Source organism: Lycium barbarum, chromosome 12 (genome assembly GCF_019175385.1).
Source record: "Lycium barbarum isolate Lr01 chromosome 12, ASM1917538v2, whole genome shotgun sequence".
In the NCBI taxonomy this organism is placed as follows: Eukaryota; Viridiplantae; Streptophyta; class Magnoliopsida; order Solanales; family Solanaceae; genus Lycium; species Lycium barbarum.
The window spans coordinates 85,250,541-85,263,959 of NC_083348.1; positions in this window are offsets into that span (position 1 = coordinate 85,250,541).

Sequence of the window (13,419 nt, forward strand, 5' to 3'; positions counted from 1 at the left end):
TTTAAGGCCAAACACGCCCAATTGCTTCGCTGCTACGGTTTCTAAAATGTTTTTGGGTTCAATTGGTTGAGTGGGGCGTTGGTGCTGCTCTAGTGATTCCTTAGTTGGCGGAATAACGAGATTTTTTTGGAGTATTATTTAGTTGGGTCAAATTTAAAAATTTTAATTAAATTATTTTGGGAATTTGGGTATTTTCGTTAAGAAACGGTATACTTAAAAACTTTAATAACGGAATGAATATTTTTAACTCAAATTTATAACGGATGATATTTTTAATCCTTTTTTCAAAGCAAAGGGATAGTTTTGACGCTTTTCCCTTAATTATAGTAAGAGACAGAGGTACTTCTCTCATAAAGGTTTGCTTTCTCCTCCTGTTTCTTATTTTACTGCATAACACTCTGTACCTTTAACCTAAGCTCTGATCATAATCCTAAACTTAGAAAATCAGATAAAGAATGTGGGAATTTGGAATTTCCCTGTTCAGTTGTAAAATGGGGGTTTACGCCCATGAACAGTGACTGTATTTCAGTATACGGGCCATATTTCAAGTCATAAACTGGTACCAAAGATTTCTGAGCATTCTGGAATTTGACATTTGGAGGCTACATTGTTAAATACGGACCGTACTTCAAAATACGACCCGTATTTCAAAACGTATTTGGAATTTGAGAAAACTTCCTTGATGAAAGTTGTAGAGCTTTGAAATAAAACTTCCTTGATGAAAGTTGTAGAGCTTTGAAATAAAACTTCCTTGATGAAAGTTGTAGAGCTTTGAAATACCTTTCCAACGGTATATTATGGGGATCAAACGGACATCCGTGCAAAGAGTTATGGCCATTTTACTGAAGAGACACAGTGCAGTCCATACGAAATACGGACCGTATTTCAAAATACGGCCAGTCTTTCAAAATACGGCTAGTATTTAACTAGGCGTAAAATTCAATTTTCTAGAACAATATATATTCGTCCATATCAGTTCAAATCATTATTTTTCATTCCTTCAAGCCCTAGAACGACCTCCTACCCTCTTCCATCATCAAGAACACCAAGGTAAGCCTACTCTAATTATTCCAAGTCAATTCTAATACATATCCTTGTAATCTAAACTAGGGTTTTCAAGAAAACTCATCTCAAAGCTCAAGAATTCAAGATTTTGAAAATCTTCTTCAAAGTTCAACTCTTTAATTCAAGTTTTGGAGCAGCATTACCAGGTATGTAGAGTTACTATCTACGTGTGGGAACATCATTGTTTCTTCCCCACGCCTCATAATCCATAAAATTATGATTCTCTACTAAAACTAGGGTTTCTATACCATGCTCATGATAACCCTAGGTCCATGCCCATGATTATATTATGTATGAATTCCATCATTGAGTTCTTAATATTTCTTTATGATTATTGAGAATCTGTCTGTAATCTATGAAAACCCATATTTTGTATTCCATGGGTTCTTGCATGCATGTTTTTGACTAAGAATGATTATTTCATGAATATCCTATATGTCTACAAGTTTTCATGCAATTAAATCATATAATTACTTTCATGCCATGATACAAGAAATATACATGCTAAATACAAGTTATTTCATGAAACCATGCTACAAGTTATCTCATGAAACCATGATACAAGCTATGTTACAAGTTACTTCGTGAAATCATGATTACAAATTATTTACAAATTATTTCACGAAAATCATGGGCTTCTTAGCCAACTATATTATGTTTATGTTTTTGAGAGTTGCACGAATTACCGAGAAGGCTCGGATAGCCTGAAACTACGTAGCCCCACCGTAGGACAAGGATCTCTCCGCCCAGTTAGGACGATACCTTAATTTTACACTGAATGGAACCATCAGGCACGTTACCACCTTATACCCTGGCAAGGTATGGGGGCTCTACTGGTCCGGCGAGGTACCAGACTCCACATATTCACGTAGTGATATCATGTTGTCGGTTTTCCACATATTCACGTGGTGATATCATGTTGTCGGTTTATGAAATGCTCTCCCAACTTATCATGTTTTACTTATGTTATATATATATATATATATATATATATATATATATATATATATATATATATATATATGTGTGTGTGTGTGTGTGTGTGTGTGTGTGTGTGTACTCATGCTCATGCTCATGCTCATGTTCATGTCCAGGTTTTCAGTTTCAGTTCTTATCATGTTATTTCATTCAGTTGTTTTACATACCAATACATTCAATGTGCTGACGTCCCCTTTTATTGCCCGGGGGCTTGCATTTCACGATGCAAGTACGTATTTACAGGACGCCGCTTCTGCTCAGTAGGATTTGCTCGTATCAGCTCATTGGTGAGCCCCATCTCATTCGGGGTTTAGTCAGTTATCTTTATTTTACTAGTCATGCATTTAAAGGTATGCTGGGGGGCCTTGCCCCAGCAAGTACGTTTTCCAGTCAAGATTCACGATTAGAGGTTTCATAGACTAGTCAGTTTAGTTATGTTAGACATGCAAGGTGTTTAGCCATCTTTGGCTCAACTCATGTTATTTCCGCATTTATGATTTAAACAAATATTTCATTAAATTATTATGACATCTCATGTTTTATAAAAGCTCATCACGTTCATGCTATATTTCCGCTCATGTATGCCTCATGATGATTCAGCAATCCATGTGATTCGCTCGGTCACATACAGTATGGCACCGAGTGCCGTGTTTCGCCCAGGCCATGGTTCGGAGCGTGACAAGAAGTATCAATGGCTTTGCTAAATCACTTTCTTTTGGTTTAAACTTGTCTTCATAAAATGGTCACTACTCTCTCAAAAGAAATTGCAAATGACACGGTCTAAATTGCACTATATAAAGATTGCATTTATATATGTTGTGCTAGACATGTCATTGGCACTCAGCCTGAGCTGCTTGCTTTTCATATTGCGGCGGATCATTTGTTCTTGACAGGGTCCTCTCTTACTGTAAAACTTTAAACTTATAAATTATAATAACTATTCTAATTGCTTTATAGTTTGCCCTCGTTCAAGTAAGTTTTGCGAAAATGATCTTGGTGTCACACATCCGAAAGAATAGAAAAATTACGTTTGTTCAATTTGTTCAGAGTTATGACCGGGCGGGGCATAATTAAGGTACTATCTTCATTCTATCTATCATGATAAATTGTTCACAAATACTAGGATTGACAAAACTAGCATATGTTGTACAATTGTTGGCAGAAGTTTGCTTGTATTTAGGATACATCTCTGGTGTACAAATGGATGAAAAGGGAGAGACTTTATTTTCTCACTTCAAGTCTTGTCTTCTTTACCTGCATGTTCAACCCAACTTGACTTTTTGTTGGATAAAGAAGCAAGATGAGCTAGGATCAATCAATGGGAAAATCCAACTGGTAGAATCGTATCCATATAGTTTGACGCCCAATTGTATATTTGACCCATTTTATAACTAAACTTTTTTGTGAACCAAATTAAGATGATCTTCAAAGTAACAGTTAAAAAACAAAGAATGTCGAATATCCATTATCAAAATGGTAAGGAAGTCAAAATCAACACTCAATATTTTTTATCATTCTTTTTCACCAAGAAAACTGTAAGATTTTTTTATTGTGATTATTTCAGGATAAGTAAATTCATAATCGTGCAATCTAATTTACCCGTGTAACTATTTTAGAGTTTATCATTGAAATATTTAGCTCTTTTTAGCTTAATTTTATTTTTAGCTAGATTTCTCCTCAAATTCCATTTTGTATCACACTCCTACAAGTTAGTTCAAGTAAAACTATGATAGTTTGCTTCAGAAATAGATAGGGTTGATGAATCTAGCTTATCAGTTATACGTTTACGTGAATCCAATAACTTTTGCCCATATTTGTATGTTTATCAAAAAGTTTACTAAATATCTATAAGTATTTAACTGTGATACTCAGTTGTTATGGTACTAAAATAACTTGAGCCACGATAAGAATACGTAAATTTCAAATTCTGAACCGTATAACAAATACGTACAGTTTGTTAAATCATACAGATTAGATCAGATTGGCGGTCCAAATTATATTTTATATCTGAAAATTGCAGTGGGAACTGATAGAGATTGGGTTGGGTAAAAGTCAATTAAGAGACTTGTTAAAGTCAAGATTAAGACCCCGTTTGTTCATAGGTACCAAAATTTTTTTTACTTTTTTTGGAATTTTGGAGTTGGAGTTGGAGTTGTGTTTGGTCATAGTTTTTGAAATTGTAGTTTTTGGTGAAATGTAGTTGTAAAAAAGTGAAAAAAGTGAAATGATTTTAAAAAACAAGTTTTTTGAGTTTTTGATATTCCGGAATACAACTTCAAGTTGTATTTAGAATTTTCATGGCCAAACAGGGGCTAAATGATTAATAAGTACAAAATTCCCAAAATGGATAAATGCAATCTAGAGCCTGTTTGGATGGGCTTATGCCTATAAGCTGCAAACAACTTATAAATTAAAAAAAATAAGTTGGGTAATCTAACTTTTTTTTTTTTGCTTATAAATTGCTTTAGATAAGCTAAGTCAAATAGGCCTAATTATTTTTTTGAGCTTATTTTAATCACAAAATGACTTTAAACTGGCTAACCAAACACTAAAAAAATCTGAAAACAGCTTATAAGCAACTTATAAGTCAATCCAAACGGGCTCCTAAATTATGGTCACCCACGGCGCTTTCCAACGGTGAATTTTTTCAATGGGTGGAGAATCATTAATGAGAAGATTCTAGATCGCTAAAGACAAAAGAATTATTGAAAACTGAAAAATAAAGGCCAAACAGATGCGAGCCATTTGGAGAGCAATATAAAATAAGATTATGAAAGGAAAAAAGTTTTTTGCTGAAATAAGACGTGTTTAGGTATAACTTTAACTTTATACGTCAGTGCTGATCTTATTGATTGTCATTTAATTTTTATTTTATTGCATTAAAATTAGGGGAAATTTCATAAATATACAATTTGCTCACTTATATTGAAAAAAATAATCCAAAACTTACATTACAAAATTTTAACCCACACTTATATACATATACACGTATATACACCCATATACAATATTATAACATATATTCATATACACCCATATACAATATTATAAAATATATCCATATACACTCATATACAATGTTATAATATATATCCATATACAACCATATACAATATTATAACATATATCTATATACACCGATATACAATATTATAACATATATCTATATACACCCATATACAATCCTATACAATGTTATACAATATTATACACCCATAATATTATACAATATTATACGCCCATATACAATATTGTACGCCCATATACAATATTATACATCCATAGACAACAACCACAACACCGCCGCCACTGCTCCATCTCTGACCAAACAACCTGGCGGAATAGATCTAGGGTTTCGGTAGCAGTAGGAGGCGGGGGAGAGAAAGGCGAACTAGATCTAGGGTTTCGCCGGCATTTTTGGCCACTGCCGCGATCTAGATCTAGGGCTTTGGGGAGGAGAGAGAGCGGGAGAGATGGATTTCCATGGCGGCGGCTGCGATGTGTAGTGGCCACCGCCGCGAGCTAGATCTAGGGTTTGGGGAGGAGAGAGAGCGAGAGAGAAGGACTTCTTCGGCGCCGGCGCCGACAGCGATGTGCAGTGGTGGGTGGCAGCACTGGAGGTAGAGAGAGGGGAGAAGAGAGAGAGAAGGCTGGGTCATTTTTTGACAAGTAATTTTTGTTTAAACTGAAGATGGGCTACTGTGGGCGAGAAACTCAAATATGGGCTAAATTTGGTAGCATTGTGTCACGCCCCAAAACCCCCCCTAGACGTGACCGGCATCCGACGTTATGAACAACATCGGAAGAACTTAAACAACACAACAATAATACTTGAACCCGCCAGGTTCAACATTCGCCTCCAACAGTTTATAAATTAAATGTAACAAATCGTGATTACATGAATTAAATCAGCGGAAGTCCTCAATATCATAAGAGTTACTCAAAACATGACAAACGCCCAAAAGTTAAACAAAAACTCAACAACTTCCCACAAGAATGTATACTATGGAGCTTCTAGGATAAAGAGGTAATAACTTTGACTCATCGGGACGCAGCCCAAAAACTAATAACAAATGAACAAGATAATAGGGTGTCCTACGAATGAACATGTGGGCTCACCAACTCAGCAGCAACAGCAAGTCCGTCCTAAGTGTCAGGAGTATCAAGAACCTGCTCTTCTCTGTTACCTAACATACCATAAAAAACAACAATGGTATGCCTGAGTACTTCGTACTCAGTGAGTGCCTCGAGGACAACAAGTACTATGAAAATAGAATACGTAATACATAAAGAAATTAGTCTTGCCAGTCAGGTGAGAGCGATATAAGAACAGTTATCCAGTTTATGTATCTCAATAATAAATATCAAAACCCATTTATAAAGCCTCTTGTCAAGATACAATTTTAAATATGCCTTCTTAACCAATTAAGATAGTCATCACCAATTCCATAAGAGAATAAGAATATCACACATGCCAATACAGACCCAAGAACCAATCACATCGAAGGGATAACCGTAGAGGTTCCCTAAACACTGCGCAATACACCGAAATATGAATTCACGGTGGCTACTCTTCCTCCCGAATAGCAAGGCCATTAATACACCCCAGGTAGCGAATCCGGAAGTGGCCACTCTTCCTCCCGAATGGCAAGACAAAAAATACACTAGGATCCATAGTGGCTACTCTTCCTCCCGAATAGCAAAGCAAACACAACAACAAGGTCCATGGCATAGAAGCCAATTCACAATTTATCTCAAAGTAGTCACACCATTAATAACATTAAAGTTCATTATGCCATATCGAAAGAATAAGTCATTCCAATCAAAGTTTTAAAAACGTATAACTTCTTTACAAAAGATTTCCATGTCCCAATTCATCAATGAAAATGTCTTTACCAACTCTTGACTAACATTAATAAACATCTCTCGTAGAGGAAAACATTCATAATGCCTTATACATATATATAGGGTTTGTTATAATCTAGGGTTAATGTGGGTTTATCCCCTCACACACATTAACCACCATTTAGACATGAATTAGGGTTCAAGTAACATGAAAAGATTACTTTTCCTCCCATTCATTAAAGAATCTTGAATAAAATTTATAATTCCAACAATAATTTCAAAAAGTGATTTTCATCCAAAAATAAGTTTTTTTTTAAAAGAGAGACATACCTTAATTTGTTAAACAAGATTTAACAATTCACTTTTCTATTGAAGAACACCCAAACCCTAGCTTGAATCACTTTGGAAGGAATTATGTTGCAAACCCTTAATTGCTCCAAAACTTGAGTTAAAGACTTGAATTTTGGAGAAGATTTCCTAAATCTTGATTCTTGAACCTTGAGATGGGTTTTCTTGAAACCCTAGATTAGGAAGAATGATTTCTTGTTTAGATTACAAGGATGTGTATTAGAATTGAGTTGGAATAATTAGAGTAGACTTACCTTGGTGTTCTAGATGATGGAAAAGAGTAGGAGCTCGTTCTAGGGTTTGAGGGAATGAAAAATAATGACTTGAACTGGTATGGACGAATATATATTTTCCTGTGAAATTGCAGTTTACGTCCAGCACAGTGTTGGCCGTATTTCAGTTTACGGGTCGTAAACTGAAATACGATCCGTATTTTGCAATACGGACTGCACTGCGTCTCTTCAGTAAAATGGTCATAACTCTTTGTACAGATGTACGTTTGACCCCCATAATATACCGTTGGAAAGGTATTTCAAAGATCTACAACTTTCATCAAGGAAGTTTTCTCAAATTCCAAATATGTTTTGAAATACGGGCCGTAAATCGAAATACGGTCCGTATTTAACCATGTGACATCAAAATGTCAAATTCCAGAATGTTCAGAAATTCTTGGTTTCAGTTTACGATCACTGTTCATGGGCGTAAACTGAAATACAGTCACTGTTCATGGGCGTAAACCACCATCTTACAACTGAACAGAGAAATTCTAACTCTCACATTCTTTATCTGATTTTCTAAGTCTAGGATCATGATCCAAGTTTAAGTTAAAGGTACGTGGTGTTACACATTGGTACCCCAATTGATACTGAGTGTAATTATCACTTAAAATTACTTGTCACGACCCAACTAGGGGCCGCGACGGGTACCCGATACTTGTACCGAGCACCCCCTATCTCGTATCATACTCTTACTACTAAGTGGGCAGTATGAACTATATCGTTATTTCTTTACTTAGTATTATCATTAATAGCACTATTGTAAACATATACTAATAAGCTTTACTAATTTAATACACATCGACAGGGACAACCAAGGTTATGAAACATCTGACTGTACATATCTGTCTACGAGCCTCTAAACAAAGTACATATATACATAAGGAGGGCCGGGTTCTGCCGTGCCCGATTATATACACAAAAATAGTACCAATGGACTGAAGCTCCGGATCAACTGGAGCACCCTCAGTGAACAGCTGGTGAAGCTCCTAGGAATTAAACCCGTCTACCGGCTGACCTGCGCGGCATGAAACGCAGCGTCCACAAGAAGGGACGTCAGTACGAATAATGTACCGAGTATGTAAGGCATGAAAAGCAGCATAATAAGGAGCATAAAGAATGAATAACAAAGTTATGAGATCATAGAGCATATATAGTAAGATAGGAGGGTAACTTGTACATATGAATGCCGCTTAGGCGGTCACCTTGCATGCTTAGCTTTCCTAAAAAAAACATCTCTTTTTCATATTCATAGAAAACAGAACATATCATATTTTTACTTCCTTTAAAAATGTCTCTTTTTCATATATCTGGAAAATAGAACATATCATGTTGCCGAGGCGTCGGCTCCGATCCATCTAGCCATATATATATATCCTGCGTCCGGGACAACATTTACCGATGTGGGATTTGCCTGAACCAATGTGGGATTTGCCTAAGGCAAGCCTTATACTCACCCCCCACTCTGGGACTCAGCGTTCTTGCTGAGGTTTGCCCCACCATTGGGTTTGCCCCACCACCGGCTCCGTTACCAACTGATCAGGTGGCCATACGTCTATAGCGCCTCACCTTTTCCCTTACCCCATATACATATATCATATACACTTGTCATATACATATATCATATACTTTCATCATATACATTTTTCTTTTTCTTTTTGTATACATGTATCATATACATTTACCACATACATATATATATATATATTATGCAAGTAGCATGCAAGCGAGCCCAAAGAAAATTATGTATTTATCGGAGTGACGTAAGGTCGATAGCCTCCGACTACATTATGGAATAACCATGGCCGCGTTGTCTCACCTTGGAGGAGCTAGTACTATAAGGCAAGACTATAAATAAAAATGGCATTAAGAGAAAACATGTAATAAAATTACGAAAACTCATAAGGCGTCAACTTTTGTTTTTGAAGTATTTAGAAAATAGAATCATACTTAAGGAATAAGGTTAAAGGTCAGGAACTAACTCCATATCCTCGTATTCATACTAGTTTCATAACTTAAGACTTTCAACACGTAACTATTATCATCATAAGAAACGTTTCATCTTCTTTATCTTTATAAGGTTCACTTATCCTTAGTGTCATAAGAAACTCTTGAACTTATGAAACTTCAACATTTGAGAGTAAGAACACTATGGAAGGTATTTAATCTTTAATATCATAGGGAGCCTTAGAATCCTAAGCTTGATGGAGTCACCTACAAAAGTTTTAGGGCATTCCGGTTCCGTTTGTGAAAGTTACATATATTCAAACTACTTTTCCAATTAAACCTAGAGTATCTAATTCAATTCTATTAAATGAATAAGGGTCAAATTCAAACTCGGATTTCTAGAAGTAGAGTGTTCCTCGAGGTTCGTATCCAAGCCTATTATGTCTAAGACATGCCAAAGAAGGGAGGGTGAAGCCTTACATACCTTTTCCGCCTTTTACGCCACTCCAAACTCAAGCTCCAAATTTGCCGAAATCTACAATTTGGTCACATTTACCAAACATTAATTAGAGCATTGTGGAAGTTGAGTCTTAAAGTAACACTTGTCTACCGAAATTTCGGCAGCATTTCCCCTGTAAATACAACGTCCCCCAAGAATCTATCTTGGCTAATTTTAATCAACAACAATCCGGGAATTCAACCCGGCCAAACTATCCACAATAACATCAACAATCATACTAATAACTTTAACGATTTATCCAAAATACATTCTAACGCCTCAATCAATATACTACTTCCTTCAAGCCTTCCCAACTCCAATAAAAACAATAACAACCTTATAATTTATATACCAACAACACCATACTAATAACATTATCTCCCATACATGCAAGAACATTATGCTTAATTTACATAAGCTTCTAAAACAAGTCTCCAACTACTACAATTTCATTAAAATCATCGAACCTCCATTTTCAACATAGCATCCACAACTACAACAACCAAACACTAGTTAAAATAATTGACACATGATCCCTACACACACATATACATGCACGGCCAACTACTACTTTTGCATGGTTACAATCAATCATCCATATTTTCATAAATTCCATCCATTTTCACATACCACATCATATACAAACATCCAAAACATATAAAGGATGATGAATTCTTACCTTGTTCCTTCAACCCTTCACTTAGCTAAAGTTGTAAACTTGCAATAAAGAGAGGGATTTTTGCCTCAACAATTATATCACGTTAAAGAGGACCCTTCAATTAGTGGGTTTGCTAGAAATAAATATTTTTTTTGATCAAAATTCTTGAGCTTCAAATTTGGAAGTTATGGCCGAATAGGCCTTAGTTTATTTTCTCCTTCTCTTTTGTTCTTGAGTTTCTTGAAACTTCTAGGAAATAATATGAATTTTAAGATGACTTAGTCATCTTTTATTTTTGACCCACTAAACTTCTAGGTGGGCTAGGCCCACTTCAAATGGGATGGCCCAAATGACCCCTATAGTTCCAAGCCCATTTTTTTTTTGTGCTTTACAATTCATGAAAAATTATTTTTCAAATTCCAAATTTGCCCTTCGCCTTCCTCCATATTTCCACGAGTCATATTGCGAATTTACCTTTTTGCCCCTAGCCTTTCTTAATAGTTTCGCTTCTAAATTCTTCATAAACAACTCATATGCCAAACAAAAATAAAAATAAGGCCTTACTTGTTATCTTCCCGCCATTATCTTGATTTATCCGATTACACAAAAACGCGGGATATGACATTACTAAATTTATTTTAATGAAAAATCATTCAATGTTACCTAAGTGGAGTCCAAAAGTAACTAAATAATTTTTTATAACAAAAATCATCTAAATTTGCCTCGATATCACGGAAAGTACTAGGAGGAAATAAAAAATACACGGTGACAGTGAACGTAATATTATTGTCATGATATTTAAGCAAAATTAAATGATTTTTTCATTGCAAAAACAAAAGTTTAATCTAATAATTTGGTAAAATAAAATAAAAATTGAGTAACCATCCTTAAAATAATCCCTCTAAGTCATCTTTTTAGGATATGTGACTGGATACAGATTTTTTCTTTGAACAACACCCTAAAACCCCTTCTCCAGAAAATAGAAATTGTGGAATAAACACAAAATTCTTATACAAACTTAAAGAACAAGAAAATGTTTTTAATAATTTTCCGGCAAGATTTAAAAAAAGAATACACAAACGAACACATTTTTGGCTCTGTTTGCAGATCATAAGATGAATATTGGATCTGATGCAATCATATTTTTGAAATCTAATAATGAAAATGATTTGCAGTAACTTAATCCAACTTCTGCTTAACTTTTGTTTTGGTATATATCAGGTTTAATTGAGTTATAGCTTCATCCTTGTCTGACTGACATAAATATGAAATTTAGATTAATTTCTTGAAAGACTTGCGTGTAAGCGTTATGTGTACTACTACATAGTATTAAGATGCTTTAACGTAGTATAACAAATATTATATATGCATTCGTCCATATAGTATAATAAAATATCTGTAGCGATTCCCAAGTGGAAATAGCCATTAGTGTTAACTAAGAGAAACTAAAGAGAAGAAGAAAGGAAAATGCAGATAAAAATTTAGGATTTCATTCAACATGTCTTGGCAAAATGGGAATACAAGGTATTTAACAAAGACCCTAAACAATCTAACTAGCCCAACACGTGGCAACTACAGTTGTGACCAGCTTTAGGGACTAAAAAGTAAATACAAAAGGACCCGAACAACATTAGACAAACTTAGGACACTAAGTACATAAAGTGAAAATAAAATAAGAATATAAAATCGATTAAACTGCTATCTTTACACCTGATCCAAACCTCTCAATTGTTACATTCCATCCCTCTTCAAAGAACCTTGTCCTCAAGGTTCATAGATTTGGAGTTCCTTGAACTCGTGTTGCCCATATAATGACATTTATAAACACTGACATATGCTCCAAAAAGCATCATTCCAGTGCAATAGCCAATCACCAGTATATGCTGAAACATATGAGGGCTCATTATCTTGCATTGTTGGACTGTTGTCACAATCCAATTAGTAGCAATTGCAGCACCATTAAAGATGTCAGGGCACCATAAATTTTGAGCAAATGATCTCCACAGTTGACCTGCTATAAAATTCAGTACAACGTGGGATACATTTACTTTTACCAAGGACTCGTCTGATATCTCAAAGTGGTCAGTAGCCATAAAAACTAGTAGCCTAAGAAGCAACATCACCATGGACTTGTCTAAATAATGAGCATCTTCAAAAGTTAAAGGTCCATCTATTTGTTTAAATGATAGAAGCTTTGTTCATTGAAAATATCTCCAAGCATCAAAGACAACAGAATCTTCGACCAAGTATCTTACTGTTTTGAAAATGAAAAGCAACTTTACAAGTCCCACCATGATAGATCTTGAGACACTATGAATTTGGAAAAATTGGTTAACATGTTCCCATGATAAATCCACCAGATTGTCCAGATTTAGAGAGTGAACAATATTAGGAGGCTGATAAGGACACTGAGAAAACGATAGTTTAAGAATCAGCAGAATATATACCACCGCCAACCAACACTGAAATAGTATCCTAATGAGAGCAATCACAATAAATATTGCAGTAACGTGCATTGACAAAGATAGCCGAGCATTGGAAACAAACACAAAGGCGTTATCACTTGTCAAACACATAAACTGATAGCCAAAACCAACATGCTCTTCATCACACCACCCAATTACTTTGGTCCAAATAAGTAATATTAACTTGGCATTTGCAAGGTTTGCTGGTAAATCTTTGAAAACACCATAAGGATAAGGCCCTTTCCCTGTATAGTAGCCTTCCATTTCCCCCTCCCCCCCCCCCCCCCCCCCCCCCCCCTAGGACAACCTGTTATAGAGACATTTGTTCATACTTTAGTT